A 22,775-nucleotide genomic window follows, 5' to 3' on the forward strand; every position below is an offset into this window, starting at 1 on the left:
CCAAAAGCCTGTTTGGCATGGGCATTTGTGTTTTTACATGAGCTATGATAATGTAAGTGGAAGATAGATTCCGCTGTCTAAGTATCTGCAATATGTATCATTTTGTAGGTCCTTCTAGTAACTAGCCATATACTTGAATATTTCTTATCCACTTCCAACAAGATTTTCTGGGGTTTTCTTTTGTAACATTAGCTAAAGAAAGCCCAAGAAAACAGTTCAATACTTTTACTGCTGAATACTGACCTTGGCCAGCACAATTTGCACAATGCCTTGATGCGTATGTTCAAATTTAAGAATAGCAAGGCAATACCATGAAGTAAATATCAAACTAAGGATCAAACTTTGATCATTTTCACAGAATAATGGACAAAGTTGTAGAATTGGCAAAAATCCAAAAAAACCATCAAATAATAACAGGATTTTGACAATCGCACCAAACCAATGGGCCTGGCACTATGTTATGTACAGCAAAACATAATACACCTAATGTTGCGAAACATTGCGCATGCAAGTTACATGTATCAATGTGTAGAGATGTTAGCTGTGGCACAGTTGGCAGAACTCACTTGAGTCAGAAAGTTGTGGTTCCATGTTCTGCTCCAGATACTTGAATGCAAATTCTAGAATGACCCACATGTGCAATACTAAGTGCTGCACTGTCAGCAGTGCTATCTTTTGGATAGGTACTAAAGCTAAGGCATGCTACATACTGCAAGTACAACATATGATATCTGAAATAAGAGCAAGGAGCTGGAAATACTCAGCAGATCAGGCATCATCTGTGGAGAGGACAACAAAGAAAATATTTCAGACCAATAAGCCCTCCTCAGAGTAGAATATACGCATTTTCTGTTTACAGTACAGAACACAAGCAGTGTTACAAATCTGAAAGCCAGGGGTATTTGAAAACAAGATGCTTTTACAAGTTGCTGAATGTGAATTTGTAAAATAACTTGGTGGCTTGCTGCGCCCGGCATTGCACTGACAGACCAGACTCGTTAATGGCTTTGTGTGCCTGTCTCTTCCCATGTGCCAAGTGACCCTTGACCCCACCAGAACCAATTTAGCCCAATCTTCTGAACATGATTTCACCCAAACCCAGCAAGGTCTAGCATGAATCCAGTCTCAAGATTTCCAGGTTTGAGATAGTGTACCTGAAAGTATCCTTTGAACAATGCACTTTGAACCAATCAAATTATAACAATTTGTCACCAAATAAGCCACACTTTTTGGAGCCTGGATAAGAAAATATTGATTAATTTTACCAGTTAAAATGAAGGGACCACAGGGATCAGAAGTAGTTAACATTGTTACAACAGAATCAGTACGAAATTGTCTGCATGACATACACAAACAACAGCTGAAAATTTGTTGCTGGAAAAGCACAGCAGGTCAGACAGCATCCAAGCAGCAGGAGAATCCACGTTTCGGGCATGAGCCCTTCTTCTCCTGAGCTATCTCCTTCTTCATTACACCCCAGAGTTCTGAAGGAGATAGCTCAGGGCATTGTGGTAGCATTGGTGCTAATCTTTCTGAAGACATTGGAGTCAGGTAGGGTTCCAGAGGATTGGAAAATGGCTAATCTAACACACCTGTTTAAGAAAAGAGGGTGGCAGAAGACAGGAAATTGTAGGCCGATTAACCTGACCTCAGTCATTGATAAGATTTTACATCCATTATTAAGGGTAAGTTGGCAGAGTACTTGGAAAAGCATGGTAAAATAGAGCTGAGTCAGCATAGCTTCATCAAGCTGATTAGAATTCTTTAAAGAGGTTACAAGCAAGTTGACACAGGAGAGCCAGTAGACATTATCTGTCTGGAATTCCAGATGGCCTGTGACAAAGTGCTGCACTGGAGGCTTGTAAGTCAGAGCTCATTGTGTTTGGGGCAATGTACTGGCATGGATAGAGGGTTTGCTGACTGGCAGGAGGCAGAGGGTGGGGATGAAGGTGTCTTTTTCAGGATGGCAGCTGGTGACTATTGGAGTTCCACAGGGGTCATTGTTGGGACCACATCTATCCACATTATACACTAAAGATCTGGATGAATAATGGAGGACATTCTTACGAAGTTTTCAGATGACGCAAAGATAGTTGGAGGGACAGGGAGTGTGGAGGGAACAGGGAGACTGCAGAAGGAGTGTTACAGACTAGAAGAGGGGGAAAGAAATGATAGGTGGGAAAGTGTGAGGTTATGCACGTTGGTAGGAGTGTAGACTATTTTCTAAATGGAGAAAAGCTTCAGAAATCTGAAGTACAAAAGGAAGTTAGGAGGCCTAGTTCAGTGTTCTCTTAAGGTTAAGATGCAGATTCAGAATGCAATGTCCACATTTATTTCAAAAGGGCTAGAATAGAAGAGCAGAAATGTACTGCTGAGGCTGTATAAGGATCTGGTCAGATATCATTTGAAATAATTGCAGCAGTTTTAGGATCCATATCTAAGGGTATATGTATTAGTGTTGAAGGGGATCCAAAGGAAGTTTAAAAGAATTATCCACTGGATGAAGGGCTTATCGTATGTAGAGCGGTTAAGGACTCTGAATCTATACTCAGTGGAATTTAGAATGAATTGGGGTGGGAGCGTGAATCAGAGTGACACTTACAGAATACTGAGAGGCCTGAATAGAGTGGCTGAGGAAAAGATGTTTCCAATAGAGGGAGAGAAGAGAACCCAAGGGCACAGCATCAGATTGAAGGGATCACACTTTAGAACTTAGAATAGGAGGAAACTCTTCAGCCAGACAGTAGTGAATCTGTGGAACTCATTGTCACAGAAGGCTATGGAGGCTATGTCATTGGACGTATTTAAGACAGAGATTGATTGTTCTTATTTAGTAAGGGGACCAAGGGTTGTAGGGCGAAGGCAGGAGAAAGGAGTTGAGAAATACATCAGTCATGTTCGAATGATGGAGCAGATTCAATGGACTGAATGGCCTAATTCTGTCCCTATATTTTATATATTATAACTCAGATCTTGAATTTCCCTGCACATTATGTTTCCACTCCTCAGCAAGCCCCAGGTGCTAACCTTTGACACTAAACTTATCTCAGCTCAACTTATTTTATTATCATTGGCTTGAAACCTGCTCTTCGAGCTACTGTCCTATTAATCTGTTCAGAGATTTTATTACATCTCTGGAGCAGTTGTCACCTGGCTCACCTTCTATTCCCAGGCCATATTCAAAGGACTCGTGATATAGAACAGAGCTCTTCTTCTGAATTTGACCCCCATCACTGTCTACCCTCCCCTGCCCTCCCCCCCCCCCCACACACACACACACACACACACACTCTACGACACACAAGAACAACAAATAAATAAGGGGTAGGAGCAAACATTTAATTGCTCGAGTCTGCCATTTGGTAGGATCATGTTTGCCCCTCATAACCTTTGACCCTCCTTTCAATTAAAAACATTAACTCAAAGTTTAATAATTATGTTCCCAACTCTCAATTCCAGTTCTTGTATTATCTCTGTCTCAATGCTGCTTTTCACAAAAACCAAAGGCTCTGCATTATTACTTATCCGTGAGTCCTTTATTTTTCTTCCCTTTCTACACACAGTCGACGCTTTGCTCTAATTTCTTGCCCTCTCTTTGCAAAAGATAATTACTTTGAATAGAAGTGAAATATACATTGGAAGGTTTATGGATACGATTTTAAAACATATGGACAAGCTGCTAAATATAGAAGTCAAATGTAATTTTGGACGACCAACAGAATGAACCACAAAGGAAATATTAAGTTAAACAAAATTGCAAGGCAAATATTAGAGATGTTGTTTAAGGAATTAGTGCAGAATCAACTTGGCGCAATAATAGGTCTGTGACTAAGTTATGCAGAACAGAGAAGGAATCTGCAAAGGGATATAGTCAGGCTAAGTGAGTGGGCAAAAACAAAGGCACAGATAGATCTGGGTGTCAGGTACATGAATCATAAATGTTAGTATGGACAGACAGTGAGTGGTAAGTGAGAGGAAGGCAAGTGTTTATTAAAACAGGAATGAAATATACAAGTAAGAATGTTGTGCTGCAATTGTATGGGGCGTTGGTGAGACGCTCTGAAAATTTTTATTTCCATTTTTAAAGGGGTATGTTACTACATAAAAGCAGTTTCAGAGAAGGTTCACTTGACTGATACCTGGGGTTGGAAGTTGGAATGTTGTTGTTGCAGGAGGAAAGATTAGACAAGTTAATCTGATCAAATTTACAAGAATGTGGAGATGATCTCATTAAGCACACAAGATCCTGAAGGAACTGGACACAGAGGATGTTTCTCTCTGTGGGAGAGTCTAAAACTAAGGATCATGGTTTAAAAATCAAAAAACCTTAACTAAATTGGAGGAGAAATTATTTCTGATCCACAGAAATCCAATGTGTGGAAACTGGCCATTCGGCCCAACACTGACACTTTGAAGAGCATCTCCCCTACTACCCCTGTAACCTTGCATTTCCCAGAACTAACCACATCTAACCTATACATTACTGAACACTATGGAGTAATTTAGCATGGCCAAACTCCCTTACCTGCACACCTTAGGACTGTGGAAGCAAACTAGAGCACTCAGAAGAAACCCACTCAGACATGGGGAGAATGTGTAAATTCCACAGACTGATCCCAGGTCCCTGGCATTCTGAGGCAGCAGCATTAACCACTGAACCATCCATGACGTTCTAACCAAGCTTTCTGTTATCATTCATAACTCTGCTTGGCAAATATTTTGTAAATAAAATTATCTGAGTCTACTTCCCTATTCATTCTGTTTAATGAGCTTCACCTTCAAACTCACATTCCAATAAGAGGCCTTGATGGTCACTTTCAGAGTCACAATGGGAGGTTCAGAAAATGTCACCCATTCTGAAGCAGCTAAAATTAGGCTTTGGCATCAGGTTGGCTTCAACCTGCCCACCGTTCTTTTTTCATAGCTGCCTTTCACTCCTTCAACCATATCTCTCTCAGAGGTTAATGCATCTTTGGATGTATCTTTCTCAGAGTGATGGGGTAGGAGCATTGACTTTTTAAAGGTAAGAGGTAGACAACTTTTTGACCAAGGACTCCACGTTTATTGGGGGTAGGCGAGAAGATAGAGTTAAAGGCACAGTCAGATCAGCCATAATATTATTGAATAGCAGTGCTGGTACTCCTGTTTGTACTTCATATGTTTGTATCTTATCACTAAAATCACAAAGCAGTGACGAGTGGGTGAATGGGGGATTCAATCTTTCTATAATTAATATGCAATCTATCATCTTATCTGACACTTCAAACTGGTAGGAACAAGAGCTGTCATCTGCCTGCTCAGTTGGATCTCCAATCTCTCACATCACAGAAACTTCTCATTGTACATCACAAAAGCATCATGAATGGCCTTAAGGGCCTGCTGAGTCTGTTTCAAATTATCCTGAAGGGTAAGATATCTCAAAGGTTAGAACAGCAGATAAAGCTAGTTGCTTTGTGCTGCCTCTATGCAGTAGTTAGACCAATGGTGTTCTCCACGAACAGGATGTTGTTCTAAAGTCAAAAAGACATACTTCCATCTCAGAAGTGAATTATGAAAAGCAGTGTCAGGGTGATGCCAGGTTTCAAGGCTGGGTATCCCAAAGACTCACATCATATCAAGCAGAATATCGCTTTGACCGTTTGCAATATCAAATACTGACTGTAGCCAACCAGCCTGCATTTGCAAAACCCAAAACGCAGCATTCGAGATTGGATGTGATTCCTTAATTGGATAACATTTGCTGAATAATCCTGGGTGTGTGAAGAATTATGCAAGTTAGAATCTCAAACTAGTGCATTTCCATGTACAGGGAACTATTTAGATTAATACTCTGTTCTTTGCAAATAGAAAGAAAATGTACATGCACTGTTTCAACTCACCAAAATAGTTGACAGTCATTCACTGGTTCATTCCTCAAGACAAGGCTCTGACCAGAGTAAAACTGCTTGATTTAAGTTTCAAACTAAGCCTTGCAGTTAACTGTCAATGATCATTAAAATGGTGCATTTTCCAGGGCAACACATCTACCAGAGTCCACTTGTCAACAAAACAGTATCCTCCTCTCACAACTTAAAAGCTTTGTTTTTCACAAAAATCAGTATTCTTGTGAATTGTTTTGAAGAGTGGAAGATAAAAACCCTTTGACTAAATGTGTCCTTTTATTCCGCAATACACATGTATCCCTCCCTAATTCAATGCGAAGTCAGATCGTACAGGATTATCTTGCGGAGTGTTCAGTTAATGCTTCTTTCAGTACTATGACATGAGCTTGAAAATTTCCTTCCTTCTTTGTGCCACGCTGAACCCATTACTTACAGCATAATCCAACAAGGACATTGTACACTTTATTATGACATCGCCCCATTTAATTCTTCTGATCGATTAATATAATAATTACATTCTATTTGCTTTGCTTGTCACTGTTTCACAGTAATTTAACACATTAACTATTGAGCTATTATGCCATGATCCTCAGATCCTTTTCCATTTCACTTATAGCTATCCATCCATAATGTACATATGACTTGCATTTTTCTTTTAACAATACAATACTCTTCTCTCTGTATTGTAATTAAATTGTCACCATTTGTCAGCCATTACTTGTAAGAATTAGAGGTTACTGTCTTAGCATACACAAATTCTTATCATTTACATTGATTTCTGAATCTGGGTCAATAGATCAGAAATATTTGGAGCTTCAACCAACAATCTCTCACTTGCAACATTCTGTATTCTTCTAAGCCTGGATCGCGCATTCCCCAAATTGCTCTCATTCTTTTAGAGTCATAGAGATGTACAGCATGGAAACAGTCCAACCCGTCCATGCCGATCAGATATCCCAACCCAATCTAGTCCCACCTGCCAGCACCTGATCCATATCCCTCCAAACCCTTCCTATTCAGATACCCATTCAAATGCCTCTTTAGATATTGTAATTGTACCAGCTTCCACCACTTCCTCTGGCAGCTCATTCCATACACGTACCATCCTCTGTGTGAAAAAGTTGCCCCATAGGTCTCTTTTATACCTTTCCTCTCTCTCACCCTAAACCTATGCCCTCTAGTTCTGGGCTCACCGAATCCAGGGAAAAGATTTTGCCGTGTGGTTCTGTTCGTCGAGCGGTTTGAATCTGCCGCTTCCGGTTGTCAGTTCCAGCTGTCCGTTGCAACGGACAGCTGGAACTGACAACCCGGAAGCAGCAGATTCAAACCACTACAAATGCCGGAAGAAAGATCACAGAAGCGCTTCACAAGAGATTCCCAAGCACTGAGGATGTCACCTAGACATTGGACGAAATGTCTGCAACACAAATTCCCAGCTCAGCGAACAGAACCACAACAACAAGCACCCGAGCTACAAATCTTCTCCCAAACTTTGAAAAGACTTTGCCTATTTACCCTGTCCATGTCCCTCATAATTTTATAAACCTCTAGAAGGTCACCCCTCAGCCTCCGATGCTCCAGAGAAAACAGCCCCAGCCTGTTCAGCCTCTCCCTATAGCTCAAATCCTCCAACCCTGGCAACATCCTTGTAAATCTTTTCTGAACCCTTTCAAGTTTCACAACATCTTTCCGAGAGGAAGGAGACCAGAACTGCACACAATATTCCAACAGTGGTCTAACCAATGTCCTGTACAGCCGCAACATGATCTCCCAACTCCTGTACTCAATATTCTGACCAATAAAGGAAAGTATACCAAACGGCTTTTTCACTATCCTATCTACCTGGGACTCCACTTTCAAGAAGCTATGAACCTGCAAGGTCTCTTTGATCAGCAACACTGTCTAGGACCTTACCATTAAGTGTATAAGTCCTGCTAAGATTTGCTTTCCCAAAATTCAGCACCTTGCATTTATCTGAATTAAACTCCATCTGCCATTTCTCAGCCCATTGGCCCATCTGGTCAAAATCCTGTTGTAATCTGAGGTAACCTTCTTTGCTGTCCACTACACCTCCAATTTCGGTGTCATCTGCAAACTTACGAACTGTACCTCTTATGCTCGCATCCAATTCATTTATGTAAATGACAAGAAGTAGAGGACCCAGCACCAATCCTTGTGGCACTCCATTGGTTACAGGCCTCCAGTCTGAAAAACAACCCTCCACCACCACCCTCTGTCTTCAACCTTTGAGCCAGTTCTGTATCCAAATTGCTAGTTCTCCCTGTATTCTGTGAGATCCAACCTTGCTAATCAGTCTCCCTTGGGGAACCTTTTAGCGATCCTGTAAGCCAATCTTTAAAATCTCTAAACATTATTCAAGTAATGGAATTCAACTTATATGCTAAATAGGAAATGCAATTTACTGAGCTGGTTGTGAATTTTTGCCGTTTGAAACATGAAATAAAACACTGGCAATTTACATTAAAAGAATGTGACACATTGAGGGAATAATGTAATTATACAAAGGTATCTTCAACCAGAATGAAATATTTAGAACCCATTAAATTCACTGCCTTTGACATGCAACCCAAGAAGTTCATGAAATTTATTGAGTCACTTTAACCAAAGCATCATCATAGAGATTCAACTTTGGATCAAATTTGGCATTTTCAGCTTATAATCATTCGCCCATAGCAAATTGGCTTCTTCTCCATCCACTGAATTTAATATTCTACATTTTTGGAATGATTGAATAATAATTTCTGCATAAACAGCACCCCACAATTTAATCACAAAAACCACACAAAATGTCAAGCGGGAGAACATGCTTCTTTCTACCCATGGTGTATATTCCTTTGTTACCAGCCATTCACCTATTCCATTCAGTGTGAACATGATCCTTGTATGATTTGTAGAGGCAGGCACCTGAATATTGGGTGATGGACATAAGGCTCTATAACATCCTGTTGCACTCTGTATTTACAATTCTGATGTTGTCGAAGCAACAGGACTTTGTAACTGACTTTGGTGTGACTTGGCTTACTCAGCTACGGCCTATCTACTTCAACAGATGATTTGCTGTTGTCAACTGAATTCTCTCAAGTCCCTCTCCCTATCCATGGACAATGCTTTTTGACAAGATATATTTCAAGCTCACTCAGGCAATGTCAGCAAATTCATACACATTTTAAGCTGCACAGAAATCTGACACATCATACTCTCTCTTGAAATTCTCCAAAATTACAATGGGTGGATAGTTTTATCAAAGCCATGACAAAATGTCCAACCACTACACTGGGTAAACAGGTCCCTTGGTCCAAACCAATGGCTTTCTGCATGTTCGAATGGTTTGGGACTCTATTGCTGCTCCAGATTACCCAAAATGTCAGGCAGCAGCAGACTTTTGGTTCAGTAGGAGCAAGCAAGTTCTTGAGTATTTCATATATTTTCAGGACAACTTCAAGTCAGAAACATCACCCCTTTCCTTTCCCTCACTCCCTGATTAACAGCCAGATGAGCAGGTAAATCCGGGATATTATTAGCAGTGAAAAACACCTTCAACACAGTGCCTCAGGATCAAGGATGACTTGCTCCTACTATGGAATTGTGGGTCTTGAGGTGATAAAAAAAGTTTGGCGAAGCACACCCTGCTATAGGTGGAGCAGGTGGTATCTGTAGGGGTGAATGGTTGGGATGCCTGGGTTCTTGCATGCTCCTTCTGCTGTTTAAACTTGGCTTCTACCAGCATTTGTCAGAAATGGTTGGAAGTTTCATAGATGCTTCTTCTCCAGTTGGAGTCATTCTGTGCAAGACTTTCCCATGAGTCAGTGGGGCTAATGTGTTTTATTAGTGAGGCTTTGAGGACACCTTTGAAATATTTTGGCTGCTTTCCTGCAAATTGTTTGCTGTGACAAAGCTCAGAGGAGAAACTTCGTTGTGGAAAGCTTATGCCAGGAATGTGAACAATGCATCCCACTCACCAGGTTTGTCTGAGAGATGGCACAGATATTGGAACACCTAACCTGCCAGTGGATTCACAGGATTCTACGCAATTAGCTCGGGTGATACTTCTCTAAGGATTTGAGGTTTCTATTGTACCTTATTGATGTCACTGATACATACAGAAGAGCAGGTAACACTATTGCCCTATAGGGCTGAACGTGAAGTGCGCACAGAAAGGAGATTCCCAAGGTCTGAGAATGCTGTCCATGATAGTCCCAGACCTCCCCAATTGTGGGCAATTTTTGTACAGTGGGAGCAAGGTTTAAGGGCCTGGGTTCCAAATGGTGAGGAAAGGATAATTCTCTCATGTGCCTCATGAATGCATCAACAACATGGTAGTCAGCTTCAGAGGGCACGCACACACACACTCATCTATACACTGCAATTCAATGACAGAAGTTGAGGTGGCCTTGGTTCTAGACTGTAGGTAATGCAGGTTGAATGGTTTCATATTGTAAAGAAGCTCTACTCCAGCAGAAAGCATAATGGGTTTAGGGTGCAGTGCCATGTTGAGGAAGTGGAGAACAGCATTGGCATGATGACACAGTTTTGCTTGACCCATGTTTGCATAGCTGTTTATCTGTGGTGGACCCATTGATGAGGACCACAGCTTGCATGTTGCCATGCAGCAGGTGAAGAATGGTGACAAATGTCTGAGGGAAACAAACTTGAGGAGAAAGCGCCACAATAACTCTGGATCAAAGAAGGACACGAATTAAGATTGCTGCATTTTGCTTGAATTTCCCTTGCTGTGAAGACCAAGTCTACTCTGCTTCTTAAATGGACAGAATCCACATTGAGAGCCCCATAGGAGTTCCTTAGCCACTGAAAGCAGACAATTGAGAAGGATTTTATCATAACCTTCCCTGTGGTGTGCAGCATGTGCACCCTCGCATAGTTATTGCAATAGATCATATCTATTTTCTTGGAGATGCTCATAATTACAGCATCTCAGTAATCCTCCTTATTCCAGATGAGCTCATTTTTTCATATCAAGAGCACTTCCCCATTATATTTCAGTTTCTCGGCAAAGATTCCATCTGCACTAGTATCCTTTTTGGTTTTCAGCTATCAGATGGTCCTTTTACTCTCCTGCCTAGCTGGAGTTGTGCTGATGGGGGAATGACAAGCATGCTGCGGAATATAATTATGGTTGAGGAGATCCACTCCTTGTGAACACTGAAAGAATCTCAGTCAGGTCTGTCCACTTCTAGACTCTGGTAACAATGAAACCATTCTGACAATTTTCAAGAAGTCAATCCAATATGTGTTTCTTCCAGGTAGATGACTTTTTCTTCCATTCCCACACCAGTTTCTCACTAACATTGATTTCTACCACAGTACAGTACAGTTACAGAGGAACCTCGATTATCCAAACAACATGGGCGGGGAGTATTTTGTTTGGATCATCGAAACTCAGATAATCGAATGCTGGATAACATAGTTTAGCCAAGCATCGAGACTTTTGTGATCTTGCCAGATAATCTGAAATTTGTATAAATCGAGGTTCCTCTGTACTTGGGTAAATAATCAAATGTTCTCTCGTTACCTTGAAATATCCTTCTTGCTCCATTCATTTTGGTGGAAGGCTCATTTCTCCAAGCTGTTTCTCAGGCTCGATCTGCTGTCTGTGACTGTGTTTTAAACTGACACACATCTTTGCAACACTGTGTATATCTCCTGCTCTGCCCCTTATATGTATAGCAAGGCATGGCTGAAAGAGGAGGTCAACTTATATGCTGAGCGTTTGCAAATGCACAATTCTTTTTGGTTGGAAAAATGTGGTAATCTTATACACTGTACATACTTATAAATATATCTCATTCCTTATAGTAATTGCTCTCAGCTCCAAATTGTACTTAGAATTGCCAATTTTAGTCTCTCATGCAGGATTCCAATTCATTTGGAATATAATTCTTTCACACTAGTCAACAAGTTATTTTATTCAATGTGTTTTTTCACCTCTTCCTTTTGTTGTAATTAGAGATTTCAACTTGAACAAAAGAAATCAGGCTAATGGAACATATAGTCCCAAAATAATTGTTAAAAACTGTACAATGTTCCCCAAAAAGGTATTTTATCATATTTTATGTTTGCTTTTAGAAATACAGTTTTTGTTACTTTTTCTTTCACAGTGATAAACTCATAGCTCTGTTTACATGCTTTTAAAATTCATTAACAGGATGTGGGTGTCATTAACAACACCGGCATTTACAGCTCATCCCAAATTGCCCTGCAGAAGTTGCTGCTCAGCTGCATTCTTAAACTGTTGCAGTCTGTACAGCAACCCCAAGCATCTTGGTTGTGGCACTGACATTGAATGTCAAGGGACAATACTTAGATTCTATCTTGTTGGAGATTGTCATTGCCTGACACATAGGTAACGTGAATGATATTTGACACTAAAGAGTGCAAGCTTGAATGTGTCAGGTCATCTCCAAGCAGACAGGGATTGTTTCAGCATCTGGGGAGAGACGAATGGTGCTCAGTATTGTGCAATCATCAGTGAACAACCCCAGTCTGACCTTACAATGGAGGGACAGTCCTTGATGAAGCAGCTAAAGATGGTTGAGATTAGGGCACTGCTCTACTTTAACACTCTTCCTTCACTGTCACTGGATCAACATTGGGAATTGCATTCCTAATAGCACTGAGTGCCCCCATATCCTAAGATTTAAGAAAACAGCTCAGTACTTTAAGGGCATAAGGAATGGGCAATAAATGTGATCCTAGTCAGTTTGCGACGTTTGCATACAAGAAACCCGGAGGCACAGCTGGAAATCAGGCCACTGGCGTTCAAAAACAACAATCTGTTAAACTATCATGTAAAATAGTGACAAATTTTCGCAATCCCCACTGACATCAACATTATTGGGGCTTTTGAGGACGAAGCCAGTTGCTTTCACCTTCAGTTCTTTTGCCCATATTTGGACCAAGGTTGTAAACTGGACATGAGGTAACAGGTCATTAGTGAGAAAATACTGTTTCAGAGCAGTGCTGACAACACCTTCCATTACTTTGTTGATGAATGACAGGGGACTAAACAGGTCAAAAAAATTGACTGAATTGGATTTTCCCTGCTTTTTGTATAAAATAATTCCAGAGAGGCCGGTATCCCATCACCAAGTCACTCTTTATTTACACATGTAAAGTCCTTGACACTGATCCAGCTCCCTGAGAGCCAGCTCTCTGAGTGAACAGGACCTCTGACACTCCTGTTTATATCTGTCAGCCAGGGCTCCCTGATTGGACCAGGTTAACAGCTCGTCAGGGAGCTCATATTCTACGAGGTCCACCTAGCTGACCTCATTACGATCACTACAATGTGGACATGACAAATCTAGTCAGTTGACAATTGCGGTGAGGATGAAAAGGCATGAGGCCGGAAACAGCATAAAAGGACAGGGAGTGGTGTCAGAGACTGGTAGGGATCAGGATTAGACAGTGAAGGCCAGATGGTGTTTAACTTAAGAGGGCTGAGGAATTGAAGGCCATGGTGAGGTTATGAGAAATCGGAGGCAGTGAGACTGGAGTCCCTGGTGACAGGTTGGAGAGTGGGTAGAGATCAAGAGTTTCAAGTGAGCTAGGTGGTTGCAGAGGATTAATGAGGCAGGTATACCGGATCTAATTCACAAATGGAAATGTACTTACACCCTGCACCTAGCAGTCTTGACGTCCTTAAAGCTGCCAGGTTTCCTGCGAGAGTCCAATGATTGCAATATTTCAATTTTCACCTAGCAAGCACACATCACGTTCAGCCTCTATCAGAACCAGAAATGAGCCAACTGGAAATGGATAGTGGTCAGGGTCCAGAGTATTCACACTTCTGACCTCCAAATCCATTCAAACCCAGCTATTATTAAGAACTGTTAAAATTCCCTCCAGTATCTGGGTTAAAGCTAACATCAAATTATAGTGTTGAACCAATTCAGTCAAGTCACAGAGAACTGTAAATTTGTTTGCTGTTATATTCACTGGTAAGTAGTTTAACCACAAGCCCTCTAAGGAAACACTCTGGACTACTTTTACATTCAAAATCCGGTTACAAAAGCCTATGCTCCGAATTAATATTATCTGATTAAACAGCATCATTCAATTAACTACATGAATATTAAAGGCTAGAAAATATAACTTTTTTCACAAATTCAAAAGTTCTTCCACAGTAAATTATTCTGTAGTCCTCTCCAGTACACATAAGTGCCAGATGACCTAAACAGGTTTTCACCACCTCATGATATCCCACTGGAGTTGTGTCTTTAAATAGTAATTAAGTAAAGGTTTAGGAAGCTAATTCCACTTGCAGAGTGTGACTACAAAATCCGTAAGCCAGTTAATCCTGTACATTAAATTTGTAATGAGAAATGTGACTGAAGTTGGCACAAAATCTCACCTCAAGCAACCTCCCAGCTCATTAATTATTTTCTTTCTCTGACACAAGTAATTCCTTCCCCTCCTGTTTATTGGTTCTCCTCAATGAAATTCATGATCCATGACAGAAGGATAATTAGTGTTCCCAAGCCACTGCCAATCATGTTGAAGATACCTCCAAGAAGATGCTCCGACTTGGTCCAGGGAAGCCTTCCGTCTGGACACTGAATGGAATGGGCAGATGTTGTGCAAATTAAAATGATTTAGAGCTGTTCAATATTTACAGCAGAGACATCTCATAAAATTGACTGACGAGAGAAAGCACATGTCATTAAAGAAAGACTGGAAGAGGGTTTGACCATGCAGAAAGGAAAACTCAATTGTAGCTGTGTTCAATATCTATCACCAAGCATGGACAGATTATTAAATAATGTTTACACAACCTGTCAAGTTTTACAAGAGAATTATTTTCCAATGACAGGTTTATTTTATACACTGCAGTGCTGGAATAGAACAATTTATCCATTGCTGCATATGCTTCTGCAGATTCTACTTAATTACTGTGCATCAGCCAGATTGTGAGGTGACCAGCCCAATTACCATATGGCATACATCAAAGAAAGAAGAGCAGAGGTGAAGCTTTGGAGTGTAAATTTTGTGCTGATTATGTGATCATCCAGTTTGTTACTGCTAACTATATTTGCAACATGTCCTCATCACCCTTTCAAACTGACACAATAAATGCAGGATTGTGTGGAGTGAGGTGTGTCAAACAGGATATATTGAAGGTGGTGTTTCTAATCTAAGAAATTGCTACTGTGTGATCATTTGTCCTAGCTCAGAGAAGAATCGATATTGGAGGAGAAAAGACTGGTCTAAACCAGGGTCTAGTTAGGCAGTGTTCTGACAAACTACAGCTCCTTTTAAAGCAAGCAGTTTTAGAGAGAATTGCTCACTGACAGAGTGCATATTATTCCAAGAGGTTTCATTTTAAGACAACTTTGAGAAACACTTGCTCGATTCATACTTGGGCTTAATGCTGCAACTCTTCTTTTCGTAAAAACAATTTGTGGTCTGTCTGGAGCTCGTCACTGACACAGATCTTATGGTGTCCAGACCGTCAGAGACTGTACATTCCTGGAAGATGTTCAGCAGGAGATGAAAGGTCTCTGCAGGAATCACCCTGGGCTTTCTGAATGCCCAATGGGTGATCACCCTGCTCCTCAGGATCCTCCAGGGAAATAAACCTCCAAGTTTGACTCAGGGCCGAGACTTTGTTCAGTTCTGACTTATGCCGGAAATGGTCAACAGGAGAGAAAACCAAGCCTGACACCTGGGTAGCTACTTCATGACCCCTCGATTGCTGATTCCATCCTGATCCGAACGTAATAGCCCATAACCTGGCCCCACCACCTAACTCACCAACTGACCTCCTGCCTTGACCCGATCTTCTGCCGATTAGCTATCGACCTCACCATTCTACTTATCCCACTATCCCATATCATGTCAAGGTGAAAAGGTTTTTAGTTTAGAAATGCATCGTGTGTCAGCACAGTCTTGATGGGCCAAAGGGCCTGTTCTTGTGCTGTACTGTTCACTGTTCCTCCCCACACCTGATACCCTACCCACCGATCACTCGAACTGCTTACTACATGCAACCAAACATCAAACACATTTACCTTCTCTCTGGAGATTCATAAACAAGCATTGGCACATTTGAACTTTTTACTCCCTGCAATTTGATAGGCAATTCCATAAATAGAGGGTGTGTCTTTGTGTGGATTTTCACACTGCTCTCTCTGAGGTTTCCTGCACAGTCAGTTTGAAGGGTTCACCATAGGGGTTTGCACAGTAATAAAGCATTAAATGTCTGACAACTTGTGTGTTGAGTGAAAAACTCACCTATTAAAACAATTTCCCATGAAGACATTCAACAGCTTTCATAAACAAGATATACCTATTTTGAAATAAAATCTCTTTTGAAAAGCAATGAAATTACATTTCCAGTCTCCGTGATAAGTGGATGGCAAACTGTTGACCTATTTTCACTCTTAATTCATCAGGCAATTAAAATTGAAGCTAACAGTGTTTCTTTTCCTACATGAGCATTAAGCCGTTCAAGGGAACATGAGTGAAAAGGATCGTATCACAGAGAGTGTGATCCTGGCTGTGTTTGTAGCTAAAGCCTACACAGTCCGATTGTGGTGCACTAGAGATTGGAGGATAAGTTTATCTTCATCAAAACATCGCAAAGGTAGCAGACGGTATTCTCTGAGGCACTAAGTGACTTGCACATTGATAAGAAAATTGAGAAAATGACATGGGACCAGTAGTGAGAAGCATCCCGATGTCAAGAGCAAATGGTTCCATTTTCCAAGCCAGGATTCTCATGAGTGAGTGGCGAGGAGCTTATTTACATGCACTGGTATACATTAACATTCTGATTACTGTGCCAACTCACCTCATGGATATGTAGTCTCCCATCTACCAGACAGTAACTAAACAGTGACAAATCTCAACATGAAAGTCAATGCAGTAACCAGGCAACTTCAGCTTGCCACTTGGTCCTCCAGTAATGCATCAGTCATCAATATTTCAAGCTATGTTCCACTGGCAGCAATCAGATGCATGTCTGTCCACCAAGACCTCCAGGTGACTATCAACAATGCAGGGTGCCAATTTCCCTCTGATCAACATATCTGGAACAGCTGACAAAACTTTCCAGGCCAATTGCAGACTGCCAGAGATTGACAGGGTGCCCAGCTGGGCTTAAAAAATGACCCCGGTGCCAGGAATCCCAGGAGGTTCTGGTAATGACCACTACTTGTGCCTGTGGTGAGTAAGAGAATGCAATGAGGATGGCACCACTGTGGCATGGTGCACAGGTAATGAGACAAGCTTGGGAACATACTTAGAAAACACACTAGGCCTTGCAGAGAGAAAATCTCTTTGAAATCCACCAAAAAAATAACAGTTAGCTGGTTTCTGGTGAGATGCAACGTCACACTTTTAACCGTGTTTGATTACTTTGAGAAACATATTTAAGTTCTCAGAAGAAATGTTCTCGAACTCTAAAGTTAGAAACTGCCCCCTACAAATTTGGATCTGAATGTCTAGAAATGTAATGTTAAGTCAGCACTTTGATCCAATCTAAAAATTAAAGTGAGTTGCTAAATTACCAGGTGAGATTCAAAGTGCATTTTATATGCCTGTACACCTGTACATCAGTATTCTCTATAGTATATAGGGTATATTCTAGTACACTAGATAGTCAGACTATTAGCTATTAGCTCTGCAATTGCAGAATACATCCTATTAAGTTCCTAACTGAACAAGTCATGGTTGGAGAAATAATACAGCATAAGGTAAGCATGCTTTTAGAGAAATGTAAGTGAATATGAAACAATCAACATGACTTGGTCAAGGGCAGGTCACGCCTGACAAATTTATTTGAATTCTTTGACAAGGTGGCATTGATAATGGATGATGATAGTGCTATGGATGATGTATATTTGAACATTTAGAAAGCATTTGATTAGGAACTTAATAGTGCCACCTGGCAGGTTGGCTAGCAAATTGGAAATGTTTGGGATTGATGGCAGCATGGATTAGAAGTTGGCTAAAAGGTAGAAAACAGAGGATAAGCATTGATGGGCATTTCTCAGATTGAAGATGAGGTGAAGGGTGTTCCCCAGAGATTGGTCTTGGGACCCTTGTTTTTTCTGGTTTATATAAATGATTTGGAAATTGGTGTTGAGGGAAAAATCTCTAAATTTGCAGATCATCCTAAGCTAGGCAGAATAATGAATTGTGAGGATGATTTTGAGTGACTTCAGAGGGACATTGACATGTTGACCAATTGGGCAGATATCTGGCAGTAATCAGGCAACTCCAGCCTGCCACTTGGTTCTACAGTACTACATCAGTCCCCAGTATCCCAGGGCAGGATCCACTGGCAGCAACTGAACACATAAATGGTCCATGAAGATTTTTCAGTGCAGAGAAATGTGAGGCAATGCATTTTGGCAGAAGAAACACGGAGTGACAATGCAGGCTCAATAGCAATACCTTGAGAGGAACACAGGAGCATAGAGACCTTGATGTTCACGTGCATGATTCTCTGAAGCTGGCCAGGCAAGTTCAAACAGTTGTTTATAGGATCCTTGGATATAAATAGAGGCATAAAGTGGAAAAGTAAGAAGGTGATGCTACACTCTACAAATCATTGGTCAGAACACATCTGGAGTATTGTGTTCATTGCCTATTGTCTACAGGAATAGTGCCAGAAGACTGGAGGATAACAAGTGTTGTCCCCTTGTTCAAGAAGGGGAGTAGAGATAACCCTGGTAATTATAGACCAGTGAGCCTTACTTCAGTTGTGGCTAAAGTGTTGGAAAGGATTATAAGAGATAGGATTAATAATCATGTAAAAAGGAATAAGTTGATTATGGATAGTCAACAGCATTTTGTGAAGGGTAGGTTGTGCCTCACAAACCTTATTGAGTTCTTTGAGAAGGTGACCAAACAGATAGACAAGGGGAAAGTGGTTGATGTGGTGTATATGGATTTCAGATAAGGTTCCCCAAAGAAGGCTATTGCAGAAAATACAGAGGCATGGGATTCAGAATGATTTAGCAGTTTGGATCAGAAATTGGCTAGTTGAAAGAAGACAGAGGGTGGTGGTTAATGGGAAATGTTTATCCTGGAGTTCAGTTACTAGTGGTGTACAGCGAGAATCTGTTTTGGGGCCACTGCTGATTGTTATTTTTACAAACCATCTGGATAAGGGCATAGAAGGATGGGTTAGTAAATTTGCAGATGACAATAACATCAGTGGAGTCTTGGATCGTCCAAAAGGATGTTGCAAGTTACAGAGGGACATAGATAAGCTGCAGAGCTGGGCTAAGAGATGGCAAATGGAGTTTAATGTGGAAAAGTGTGAGGTGATTCACTTTGGAAGGAGTAACAGGAATACAGAGTACGAGGCTAATGTAGGCTTTTGGTAATGTAGATGAGCAGAGAGATCTCAGTGTCCATGCGCATAGATCCCTGAAAGTTGCCACACAGGTTGATAGGATTTTGTTAAGAAGGCATATGGTGTGTTAACATTTATTGGTAGAGGGATTGAGTTTCAGAGCCATGAGGTCATGCTGCAACTGTACAAAACTGGTGCTGTACTTGTGGTATTGCATACAGTTCTGGTCTCTGCATTACAGGAAGGATATGGAAACATTAAAAAGGGTGCAGAGGACATTTACCAGGATATTGTCTGGTGTGGAGGGAAGGTCTTACGAGGTTAAGAGGTGACTTAATAGAGACATACAAGATGATCAGAGGATTAAATAGGGTGGACAGTGAGAGTCTTTTTACTCAGATGGTGATGGCTAGCATGAGGCAACATAGCTTTAAATTGAGGGGTGATAGATATAGGACAGATGTCAGAGGTAGATTCTTTACTCAGAGGTTTCACAGGTCGAAGAAGGATTTTTGTCCGAAACGTCAATTCTCCTTTGATGCTGCCTGACCTGCTGCACTTTTCCAGCAACACATTTTTAAGCTCTGATCCCAGCATCTGCTGTCCTCACTTTCTCCTAGTTTCACAGATCGATGCAACATCGAGGACCGAAGGGCCTGTACTTTGTTCTGTGTTGAGTTCTGGCCACCTTATTTAAGGAAGGATGTTAAAGCCCTGGAGTGAGTGCAAAGGAGATTTACTATAAAGATACCAGTAATGATGGACTTCAGATACAAGGAAAGATTAGAGAAATTGGGCTTACTGTCTTTGGAGCAGAGAAGATTAAGGAGTGACTTTATTAGGGTGTTCAAAACTATGAACAATTTCATCAGGGTAAAGAAAGATATTTTGTTTCCACTAGTTGGCATGTCAGTAACCAGGGATCACAATTTCATGACTGTCAGGAAGACAGTAAGGAGTGAGATGAAGAGAAACTTCTTTATTCAGAGAGTTCTTGGGATTTAGAATGCACTATCTCCAACAGCGTGGAGGCAGATTCCAAAGGAGATATTAAAAGAGAGCTTGATATATATTTGAAAGTGATGAATTTGGAGGACTACAGTGATAGAACTGGAAAATAAAACTCGCTAAGTATCTCTTTCAGAAGGCAGTACAAACATGATGGGTCAAATAGCCTCCTTCTGTACTGTAAAATCCATGAATAATGTGAAGTGGGGGCCATAAGTAATAAAATAAACAGGAACGTTAGAACCCAAGGCTCTGGCACCCATCAGTCACCCTGAAGTAGGTACAAGTGGTACAGCAATATCATATAGGGGCACACTAACAGCTCAAGACAATCGGACTTTGCTGAATGAGATGTACCATTTCTCTATAAATTGCACAAAGTAGCAATACCGACCTTATCCTCACGCAAATTTATCAGATCGTGTGATGTTCCTCTACAAAGGAGATATGAGTTAAACACACTACAGAAAATTAAGCTAAGCCGTTCAGTCTATCAGCGCTTTTAACCATGTGACAAATCTCAAGTCCTATTGAACAGCATCTCTGGCACGGAAATGAATTTAACAACCATGGAATCAGATTGTGATGATAATTAGAGATTTTTCCAGAACAGATTTTAAACTAAAAATGTGTTACTACTTTATCTTTCTATTTCTTTTAACTCCTTCGCAATCTAATCTTTCTTTCTACATTTTTTTAATTATTTTCTGTGCCTATTCTGACATTGATTTAAATATTTTACTTGTCATGTCCTGGTTCCAATTTGATGATCTGATTGGATAATGTGATATACATTGGCTTGCCCCCTTTTCACAGGTTCCAGGTACCATTTGCATGTCTCTCTGGCAGCAACATACTGCACAAAATTTCTTGGAAAATCTGTGGGAAAGTCAAATTCAGTCTACATGCCATCCCATAATATTCAATCTTCAAAGCAGTAGTTACTTTTAACCAGCATTAATATTTAAAGGTAATGTTTCAGGCCAGTCATTAACTGTGCACAATGACAGTGCACATTGAACAGAAGTGGTACAATAGGGATTTTGCAAGGTGCTTTATTTTCACCCTGGATGGATATTCAGGGCAATGAAATAGCACAAGTTCATCATCTACGTACAGAGCAATTGAGGCTTCCAAAGGACAACATGTTGCCCTTGCTAAATCATAAACCAGGCTCCTGAATTTCAATCATCACAGGAAAACTAAACAAGTAATAAAAATTCTGAAATCTAATGCAGTAAAAAGGAAATTTAACCTATTCTGTCACCTTGTAGCAGTGACCCTACTCACAAATCTTTGTTCTCAGTTACTCATGTGCTGTATATGTTTTCCACTGTATCAACTTTTTTTTTGGAGGTGGTCATTACTTTTTTTTGAGCACTATAGGTCCAGTTGTTGAACACTTCCTCTACCAGTGGCCTTGCACTATCCTCTTACACCCACTGTAGCCTGTCTACATCCACTCTATGATACCTATCCTCCAACCCATGCCTAGGTCAACGTCTCTTTTTGCATTCCCACACTTTGCCCTCTAGAAGAGATCTCTGTAGCTTTTCAGATATAACCAAACAGTCAAAATACTAACATTCTTTTTTTTTGGAATTTCACCTTTCCTTTTGCTCTTGCAAGTTCAAGTACCAAATTTGTCTCATGATCTGTACATGGACTTTATGACAGGGAGAAGCCGGTGTTGGAGTGGGGTGGACAAAGTTAGAAATCACACAATACCAGGTCACGGTCCAACAGGTTTATTTGGAAGTACTAGCTTTCTGAGCACTGCTCCTTCATCAAGGAGCTGTGGAGCAGGACCATAAGACACAGGATTTCTGCTCTACAGCTACCTGATGAAGGAGCAGCGCTCCGAAAGCTAGTGCTTCCAAATAAACCTGTTGGACTATAATTTGGTGTTGTGGATTTTTTGACATAGATCCACATTTCAATGGATTTTCTTTTCTTCCAGAGCATTTTTTTTAACTTCTTGAATGAAACACATAAGAAAGTCGACAGAATGTCTCATCTTTCGAGCTTTTCTCCATCTTATAAGTTGAATTGGTTTGTAGTTGGCACATCAAATTATTTCTAGTTCCCTTTACCCTTCTAAATTCTATATTGTATCTGCTATCTCTTGTCAATAACTTGTCTTAGACAATATCTTTATTTGTTCCCACAATAATTTGAAAGCTCTCTTCTGACTTTGCAAGTAGGGCTGTGGTGCTAGCATGTTGCAAGTTGGTTGAACTTGGTTCAAACATTTACCCTTGAAAGTATACATAATTCTCTGTATATCATTTTGAGTACAGATTGACTTAGTTTGGCACCATTACACAGCCTGTCCCACTCCACCCCTCATTGAAAGTATGTCAGATGTTCTCTCATTAAACCCTATTTAGTTTCCAATACAGCATTTCAGCAATAAGCATATAAACTTTTGGTGATAAATATTTTCAAACACGTTTTCCTAATCAATGTGGCATATGTAAATATTTTGTTTACATCAGGATATTTACTGACTATTGTCCTTAGGCTAAATATTCCCTCTT

The 22,775-nt window shown here is 40.6% G+C and overlaps 1 protein-coding gene across 4 annotated transcripts in view; it reads right to left on the reverse strand.

The window, feature by feature from the left end:
* LOC132826725 (voltage-dependent calcium channel subunit alpha-2/delta-1) overlaps positions 1-22,775 on the reverse strand; it is a 668,330-nt gene that overhangs the window by 376,404 nt on the left and 269,151 nt on the right. The window contains exon 1 of one of the 4 annotated variants that reach the window (XM_060842845.1): positions 15,932-15,981. The exons of the other annotated variants lie outside the window; for them this stretch is intronic. The gene's annotated coding sequence lies outside the window, so the exon portion shown is untranslated. Of the gene's footprint in view, positions 1-15,931; positions 15,982-22,775 lie in introns of those variants that run through there. 4 annotated transcript variants of the gene reach the window in all.

The sequence above is a fragment of the Hemiscyllium ocellatum genome, chromosome 23, assembly GCF_020745735.1.
Source record: "Hemiscyllium ocellatum isolate sHemOce1 chromosome 23, sHemOce1.pat.X.cur, whole genome shotgun sequence".
Lineage (NCBI taxonomy): Eukaryota > Metazoa > Chordata > Chondrichthyes > Orectolobiformes > Hemiscylliidae > Hemiscyllium > Hemiscyllium ocellatum.